Raw genomic sequence first — 9,294 nt, forward strand, 5'->3', positions numbered from 1 at the left:
CTTTGTAACTCGGTGTGAGTATTTTGTACAACACTGGATTGATGTTATGTTCACCCCTTGGTGTCAGGGATATGTGTAGTTGCAGAAATATTGCAGCTCAGGTTACTCTCTCTAGATGTTCTCTTTTTATTCCTGTATTGGCATAGGAAATTTGTGGTTTGTTGCTGGTGTTAAGTCATCAGCTAAGTTCAGTATCCTGCTCAGAAACTGTCCAAACTGTTTTATCCTCCATCCACCTTCCCTAAGTGAGAATCATCAGATTTTACAGTATCAACCTCTTTTTTTTTTCCCTGGTTGGGCTCACTGATGCACTAACAAATAAATAGTGCAAGATACCACATCCCCCTTAACTTGAACCTAGAAGAAATATTTTGAAATTGCCTTTCTTTTTATAACCTCAGTTATTCACTGTTTGAAATGTATTATATAGTTGTACTATAAACAACTCACTAGAAGTTTATTTATAATGTTATAGCTTATTGACATTTGTGTTAGAGGGGGGGAAAAAGATGAAGAGATCCTCCATCCTTCTGGAAAAAAAAAAGATAAATCTCAGGCAATAAATTTAGAGGTCCTTTCAGACACTGCATGAGAAAACCTATTTGCTTTCATTTTGCTGTAAGGACTCAGTTTTGTGCTCACTGCAGTCACTGCTCCCATTGCTACCAATGGTTCAGGGTTAAGTATTAAACAGGTTCTGCTCCTGTTGACCCAGGATCTAGATAACTTGTGCAGAAGCAAAGCCCCTTACTTCCATGTGGCTTTACATAATTGAATGCAACCCTAAATTCAGTTCTTAAAGTGGAGATAAATCAGAAATGTCGCTTTTTAAATTTTTTCATTGATTTGTAACTATGCAACTTTATTACGTTAATTGTTTACCTAAAAAGAAGGGTTTTCGAGATGTGTTGAAAGATTTATTTTAACATTAACTGCAGTAAAGAAGCATTAAGGAGATAACCAGGGATTTTACAACTAAGCTCTATTTAAGTAGCTAAGCACAACAATTTCGTTTGGGAATGATTTGCTGGTTAAATTTCAAATAGCCTATATGTCCTCCTGGATGCTCTTCCTGCACTGCATAGAATAGTACCTTCTGGATATGTGCCTGCAGTCTCACCTCCTCGTGTTGGCAAGACTCAGTTTCAGTTCTTCCAAAAATTTGTAGGCACTTTATTTTATGTTGTGTACCATCATGTAACAACTGCTCAGTGAAGATTGCCCGAGGTTTACAAAATTGATGCCTTTTTCACTGCTTCAATAGCAAATGCTGAGCTAGACATTGACTTTGCAGAATCATCTAAGTGATTCATTTGGGTGAATTTTTTTTGTGTATAATTAACTTCTGGTGAGGGAAAGGTAATGAAAGTTTCACCCATGCTTCTTAAAGTAAAATGTTTGGACTGTATTTCAAAATGTACTAAGCATGGGATTCATTTGATGAAACATGGGGCCAGGAATAATCCACAAGGAGATAAGATACAGGCACGTTCAGGGTATGGATGCTTATGTTCCAAGATGCATCTCTGAAACAGGTCTGAGGAATCAACCTGCCCTGAAATGCCTATTTCTCACCATGGATTGTAATGACACGCCAGTTTGACTAGCTCAGATGCAGACACCTCCATGGTAAAATTTAGGCTGAGATGAGATGCATCATCCCCTCGAGACTGTATTTGCCTCACTTCAACTTTTCAAAGGATAAAAACAAAAGCAGAAAAAAATATAATAGGGGTAAAACTCACAGGGATTCACTGGCTTTGGTGGGCAGGTTCATCATATCACCCTTCTGATAAACTGGTCAAAATCTGCTTTAATTCATGTTGTCTGCAAATCTGACTTAATTTGCAGTCTGGGCATTTGTCCGTGTGTCAACCTTCTTGGTTAAATATTTCTTTTCCTTCTCCCATGTTTATCTCCTTGTTGTGCTGAGGAAGAACAGCCATCCCCCCTTCCTCTGCATGAACAAGCCTATTTTCCTTTCCTTAATCTAAGCAAACTGATCTTGTCTAGAAACCTCATTTATGAAATTTTATGAAAATTTTCTTGACTATTCCAGCTGCCTCTCTCCGCACAGTTTGAATACATCGCTTTAGGGCAGAGCTGTACGTATTACTCCAGGCAGAGAATTAATCTTCCTGTTGTAATTGGGGTTTGGCTTTTCCTCTGGAAGGTGGAAGCACTCATGCTGGAACTGGATTAACCTGTTCTGTGAGTGCAACCCACTGATTGCTCTGAGTCACTGTGGGTTTAAATATACCCAAATATTTTTTTTTCTCAGTTGCAGCTGAAGATCTTTGTAGTTGTAGAAATTTTTGTTAATTTGCCCTGTAATGGATGCTTTGATGCTCTGTATTGTTAAACTTGATCACATTTTCCTTGATTCTCACCTGGTTATTCTTTGTACTGACAGTGTGTTCTAAAGGTGTGCCATCAGCAGATTTTGTGACTATAATATTTCTGCTTACTTCACTAAGAAACCAATGAAATTACCGAGAGTTGCCACTTGCACCCTTGCTAGATTTCCTTTTAATGGTTTCCACTTTACCATCCTTTTCACAAGTTCCTCAGTCACCTTACAATCCCAGTTGTGGGCCCTGTTTTCTCTGTGTTTCCTAATAATTTCATGCCTCATGTTACTGAAATACTTCATTTCCTTTATTTAGAAAATGGGGTATATCAGAGAAAGCTATCAGGAAAACTTGGCTAGATCCCAGCTAACCTAAGCTTAGCAAACCTATTGCTGCACTGATTGCATTTTGATTTATCTCAGTGTTTCTAATTACTCTTCCCCTTAACATTTGTTCAGGTAATGTATCTGTTTATTTCCTTCCCGATGCATTAGCTTTTCTGGAAAACATCAACATCATCTCTGAAAACTAAGAATTAATTTAATTTTTAGCCCAAGCCTGGATTATTTTTACTTCATTGCAGCTTCATCACTTTTGCTGTTCTTTTTTCATTTATGAATGTGAACAATCTTTGGGTATTTGTTTTAATGTTCTTTATAAAGTGTTATCTCTTGACCCCATTTGGCAACTAAGCACCACACAGCCTCTCACTCACTCCTCGCCACTGGTGGGATGGGGGAAAATGGAAGAGTAAAAGTGAGAAAGCCAGTGGGTTGAGATAAAGACAGATTAATTAGGAAAGCAAAAGCCATGCACACAAGAAGAGCAAAACCAAGGAATTCATTCACTGCTTCCCATGGGCAGGCAGGTTGCTCAGCCATCTTCAGGAAAGCAGGGCTCCATCATGTGTAATGGTTACTTGGGAAGATAAATGCCATCGCTCTGAACATACCCCCCTTCCTTCTTCCCACAGCTTTATATGCCAAGCATGATGCCTTATGGTGTGGGTCATCCCTCTGGTCAGCTGGGGTCAGCTGTCCTGGCTGTGTCCCCTCCGAGCTTCCACGCACCCCCAGGCTACTCGCTGGTGGGGTGGGGTAAGGAGCAGAAAAGGCCTTGACTCTGTGTGAGCGCTGCGCAGCAAAAATGAAATCCCTGTGTTATCAACACTGTTTTCAGCACAAATCCAAAACATAGCTCCACACCAGCTACTGTTAAGAAAATTAACTGTATCCCAGCCAAACCCAGCACGTTCTCTACACCTTACTCCGTACCACTTATGTCATGCCCACACTATCCAATACAACCTCAAGAACGACCCCCCACTTCCTATCCTTTGATATAATACACAGCTATTATCCCAGGTGTCCTCTGCTGCCAGGTGCCTGTCTGTCCTATCTCTCACAGTTCAGTTGTCTTCACTTGTTGTTGCCTATAGTTCAAAATACTGTCATTTATAATTTACCAGCTTTTTGCCCTTTTGAGATCAAGAACCCCAGTCCGGGTTTACTTTTTGATTGTTCGTCTTTTCATAAAGTGATTCAGGTCCATCTTCAAGCCAATGGGGACTTCTGCAAAATCCTATCACAATCACATGTAGTGTAGCATCACTTTCTGTGGAGTAATTGGCTATTCAATGAAGAAATAAGCATGCTGTTGCATCTGCAGAAAATCTCAGCCTACAGTTATTAATCGCATTTATTCTCCAAGCTTATATTGAGAAAGATAAGTCTCATGTTGTGAGGCAGTGCTCTGTAATATCTATCTCTGTAATAACATAATACAGGTTTGGATGCTGCCCAGATCCGGGCTATCCAGATTTCTAAGGATGGGTTTAATTTCCCCTCCTGTAAGCTGTGTAAGTGATAGGCTTCAGCTTCTTTATATTCAGTGGGAGGGGAGAGAGACAGCTCCGGGAGGTGATTCATCCTGTCCCTGGCTGGCTGAGATGGATTGGGTGAATCACTCTTCTGACATGCTTCTTTCTTCACTCAACAGAATCTGGACAATTCACATAGACTGGATGGTTGGCCGTAAGGTTGCAGCATTATGTGAGATGAATCCCAGCCCAGGAGGGTGGTTAGAGCTCGGTCGTGGTGTGTTTGTGGCTTGTGCATGTGTGCTCAAGCTCAATTTACATGAAACCATTTTGCTCTTGCACGGAGATAAAGAGCTCAGCCTGGGCTGCAAACTCCTCAGAGGATTTGATCACTTCAGTGGCTAGTTTTGCTGAATGCAGGTTGCTGTAATTGCCTTGCATCTAGTAACTCTAAGCATGTTAGCTTAAATTTAAGTTAACTTCTGTATATACTGCAGTCACACCTTCGACTGCAGTGGCAACATGCCCTACAGCATTTCATAGAAAGATTCCCAGCTCTGGTTCTTGGCTACTTCATAAATTCTTCAAAACCACAGTGTGCTGAACATCAAAATGTAGTGAAAAGTTCTTCTTTTCTTTTCCTCTGACCTTTTCCGAGACAGTGTCTTCTGTTAAATGATGCAGTACCAATCCCTATTTTAAGAGCTGGGAGGATTTCAGTTTTAGAACGTATTTTTTTTTTTTTTTTTTTTTTTTTTTGTTGCTGTTGCATATGTGCCCACAGCTATCAACAAATAAATAAAAAACCATGGAGTGAAATCTAATCGAAAAAGTGCCTAGAGTTAAAAACACATTGTTACTTAACAGGAAAACAAAAAAAAACCAAACCCAACACAAATTTACCATTTTAGCATACTGGGATTTAATTTTGAGGCTTAAGCAGATTTTAGTATATTTAGATAGTAGAAAATAATGGCTGGTTTTGGTTTTATTTTACTTTTTAAAAAACATTTATGCAACACTTTCCTACTGCAGAGAAGACAGATTAGCAAGTAACCAGCTGATTAAATATTTTACGTCTTTTGCAAAGATGCAACTCTGCTATTGTGTTGCTCCTTCAGTGTAGAAGACTCCACTCTCTTCCCTGGTTTAGGAGGACGTCTCTGGCACGCATACTAACTTGAATAATTTCCTGCACTGGTTAACCTTCATTTCCCTTTGGTGACAGAGTTCCCTTTATCCTGCATGTTTGGCTCTTGACCCCTGTATAACATGACTTTGACAGCTTCATCCTTCGTATTGCCTGGCTTATCAGGGCTACATTAAGCAGAAGAGAACTTAGCGCCTTGTTCTTGTTTGAGGTGCAGAGGTCTGTTCCCATGGCGTGTATCGCAATTTCAGGAAACATGTCTCTCAGCCTTGTGGTCAGGAAAGTTTAGTCAGATGCAGACACAAAGCTTAGACACTTCTTTCATCCTGAAAGACTGAAGTTTGACAATGTGGTAACATCTAGAATCTGAAATGGCAAGATTCAGGTGATTTTAATAGGAAGTAGTGGTCTCTGCATTTCAGACTGAGTGCTGTCATCACTTGTGCCTCCACTATCAAACTGAATTTCCTTTCTTAGTATATCAAGATAATGTGAGAATACAGACTTTGCAAGGTGCTTATGTCAATAGACGTGGGCTTTGTTTAATCATGAATAGCTAATTTAATTCCAAAGTTGAACATCCGTTCCTCAGAAATGTCTTTCTGGATAAATTTCACATTGTCTGCATCTTTTGTCGTGTCTTCAGCTGTCTGGTAATTAGAAATGGTGGTGCAAAAAGGACTGGTCCAAAGCTACCGTTCATGTCCCCTCCTGATAGTCACTGAGAAAGTCTTCTGTGATTCACACTTTTAATACTTACGTAGATGATATGTATCAGATAGGAAATTGGTTCCAAACTTGACACACAAAGTGCAACTCTGGAGTAGGTGGTTTTTCAGTTAAAAGATCTCTACAGCTGAGATGATTGAAGATGAGCAAACTGAATGTCTTTGTCGGATTAAGACATGATCCAATAAATTTAGACAAAACCTCAAGGGACAGGATTGGCTGGTTCATACCATAATGAGCTATTGTCAGTCAGAGAACAGAGACCAGCAGATATCACAGACAATAGGCCCAGTTGACTAAATACGGCAATAGAGTGACACATGCTGCTCCCAGAAGGTTGGATCTTCGGTATCAAAAAGATGTGTTATTTACACCATGCTACTACCAAGTGGGATTCTATGCTCTATTCAAGGTTTCTAATCACCTCTCTGTTTCTTGAGTGCTGAGATGACTTCAATTAGAGCAGAAGCTCATCCTTTTGTAGAAGGGTTTCCAAAATGTGGTTTATGGAGCATAAATACAGTTAAAAGACAAATGGAATTAAAGGCAGCCAGCAATCAGATCAGTTTAGAACACTGAATTTCTTAATAGCCTAAACTTAGTTCAAAGCAGTTAGTCTTTCACATAATTTCCACCCAAGAGATCATTGCTGAATCTTAGGCAGAGCTTTGCATATTAACAATTGTGTGTTTATTGTCAGGTGATTTTTTAAGTATAAAGGTATGAGCTTGAGCCAACTCAGTACTTAAACAGTGCGATGCATCACATGTTCATTTATTATATGCTTAATTGCTCTTTCCTAGGTAGTGTTTTATGGACTAGGCTTTTAAAGCTTCCAATAGTGTCTTCATATTTTTCAAGATTAGACATGAAATGTGAATGCTCAATAAATATCTGATTTTTTAGCCTTAAAGTAGTGGGTCAGACAGAAGTGACTTTAAGACCTACAGCGAAACTTACTTAAATGAATTATCCTTTGGAAGAATACATTCCAGTGTCAGCTAAACTGAAACACTTCTCTTTGTTTTATGCAGAAGAGATGTGATTGTTATCTCTGCTTAGGAAAAAAAACAGCCCCATAGCACAAACTTTCTTCCAGACTTTGAAATAAGTGCTGTATTTTTATATTAGTTGTACAACTGCCAAACTGTCCATGTAATTTAGAGAGAGAAGATGTCATATTGATGAAGAGTCAGACTGTAAACTCTCCTGATCAAGTGTTGGCTCTCGGTTTGGGTTTGTGTGGTAGAAAGTGCAGTGTAAGCCTTGCCACTGGGACAAACTTAAACTACTGGGTACAAAAAGGGGAGTCCTAAGTTTAGATTCTAGGTCTGTAACTCCTTCCCTAGCCATACTCTTGGTAATGAACGGTGTCTCTTTAAAATAGAAATAATGTGTATCTCTTCTTTGACCACTGAAATAGGACCTGATCCTATAAAACCATAAATCCTGCTGTTTCATCCCTCTGATTTCACAGCAAGTTGTAAACTTTAAGAATTGGTGTTAATTCATTGAAACCCACTGCAGATTAATTTCATGAAATACACTATTAAACTACTGTGTAGGTTTCTTTTCTAATGTAGATATGTTTTCTTGGGGGTCTGACCCTCATTCAGTAGTCCATTGTGTAATGAACACTGTAAGGGACTTTCCAGTTTATTGAACAAGCTGGCGGTTCAGAGTGCATCACAGACATATATCTCAAAGCAAATCAGTAGATATACATTTAGATGGAAATAGAATAATAAACTATACCCATGTCTTGTGTAAATCCAAAATACAGAAATCAAAATGGGAAAATTCCACTTCCCTGTATGGTATTAGTCATCATGAGAGCTTGAATGCAAATATAGAAATTCAATTTATTGAGGATTTGAGGATCTGAAACAAATTCCAACAAGATTTGAAAAGCATACAAGAACTTTGTCAAGCAGATTACATCTAGAAATATCAGATGTATGTTACCCTTCAAACGTTAGTTGTGAAAGAAACAGAGGTGCAAAAGAGATTAATGTTTTTCTGGTATGGAAAACTCCAGAAACTAGTCTTTTACCATTTGATAATATAATTAGGCAGTGTTTTGACTAGACTGATTTGATAATGATGCATAGAAAAGGGCAATTTAATCTTGGCACAGTAACTAGGAATGTTTGCCTCATTGCTTTCTATGTCTTAATTTCTACTTTAAATTAAATGTCTTTAGCTTCTAAATGTTTTATATTAGAAACCTTACAAACCTTCTATTTTGAGCCACTAATTAATTTAATGTACAAGTTAGGTATATCATGGGATTGCAATAGATCAGGAACATATTTTTCTTCTCTTTCTGCATCTATAAACCCTATTAAAATACATTGCAAACCATTTGTGCATTGAGGGGGACATACACATTTCTTGTTCCCTCTCAGATGTGTCCATTAACTTTTTGATGGGCCCTGTGCTTCTATTCCCTAAATATTTGTACTTCCATTTATTCGTACTTCATTTATCTTGTGTGAAAAAAACCCAAAAAACAACAAACGCACAAATACTTGCTTTAGGAAAATATCGGCAATGTCTGTTAATCGGAAAGGAAATGAACCCTATGTGCAGTAGCTTGTGGTTTTCTTGCACGTGCCTTGTGGTCTGTATTGCCCTCACTCAGACAGGTGATGTGCCCACAGTTGTTACTTCCATGTTCAGTGAGTGAGACTTCTTGTTAATAACAAAACATCCAGAGTTATATTAGCTCTGGTGAAGGATAATATGAGGTGGACACTGTTGGATTAGAGGAGGTTACCCAGATACTCTCTGGTGGAGGAGAACAATAGTCAGATTTCTCTGTAGTTACCCATTACAATTACTTTCTGAAGTTTCTCTTGAGCATCTATCTGTTAATCCTGAGGGTTGTCGAAGTAGGTGGACCCCTGTTTTGGTGAGAGTAGCAACCCTCTGCTTGGATTTAATAGAATACTGTTCTCTGAGAAGCTTTGAGAAGACTCCATTTGGATGGTGTAGTTCCATCTGTGATTGCTCTTCCACCACAGCTGACCTTCCTGAGGTCAAAGCAGAGTCTTCTGTTTACTTCAAACTGGCAAAGTATTGGATCACTCCTTTTTGTGATAAACATGCCATTTTCCACTTTGGATTCCACAGAACTCTTTTGTTACTTGGAAAGACGGAGCTTGAGCAAAGTAATTTATCCACCTAATGAGTGCCAAACTTGATATGCCCTGATGAGGACAAAAGTACTGGGGGGGGGGCTG

General features: G+C 38.9%; 1 protein-coding gene across 1 annotated transcript in view; it reads left to right on the forward strand.

Annotated features, from left to right (window-relative positions):
* Positions 1 to 9,294, forward strand: part of KCNH5 (potassium voltage-gated channel subfamily H member 5) — a 147,965-nt gene that overhangs the window by 37,162 nt on the left and 101,509 nt on the right. The gene's annotated exons all lie outside the window — the stretch shown is intronic.

This window comes from Athene cunicularia (assembly GCF_003259725.1).
Source record: "Athene cunicularia isolate RWA chromosome 5 unlocalized genomic scaffold, athCun1 chr5_part1, whole genome shotgun sequence".
Taxonomy (NCBI): Eukaryota; Metazoa; Chordata; class Aves; order Strigiformes; family Strigidae; genus Athene; species Athene cunicularia.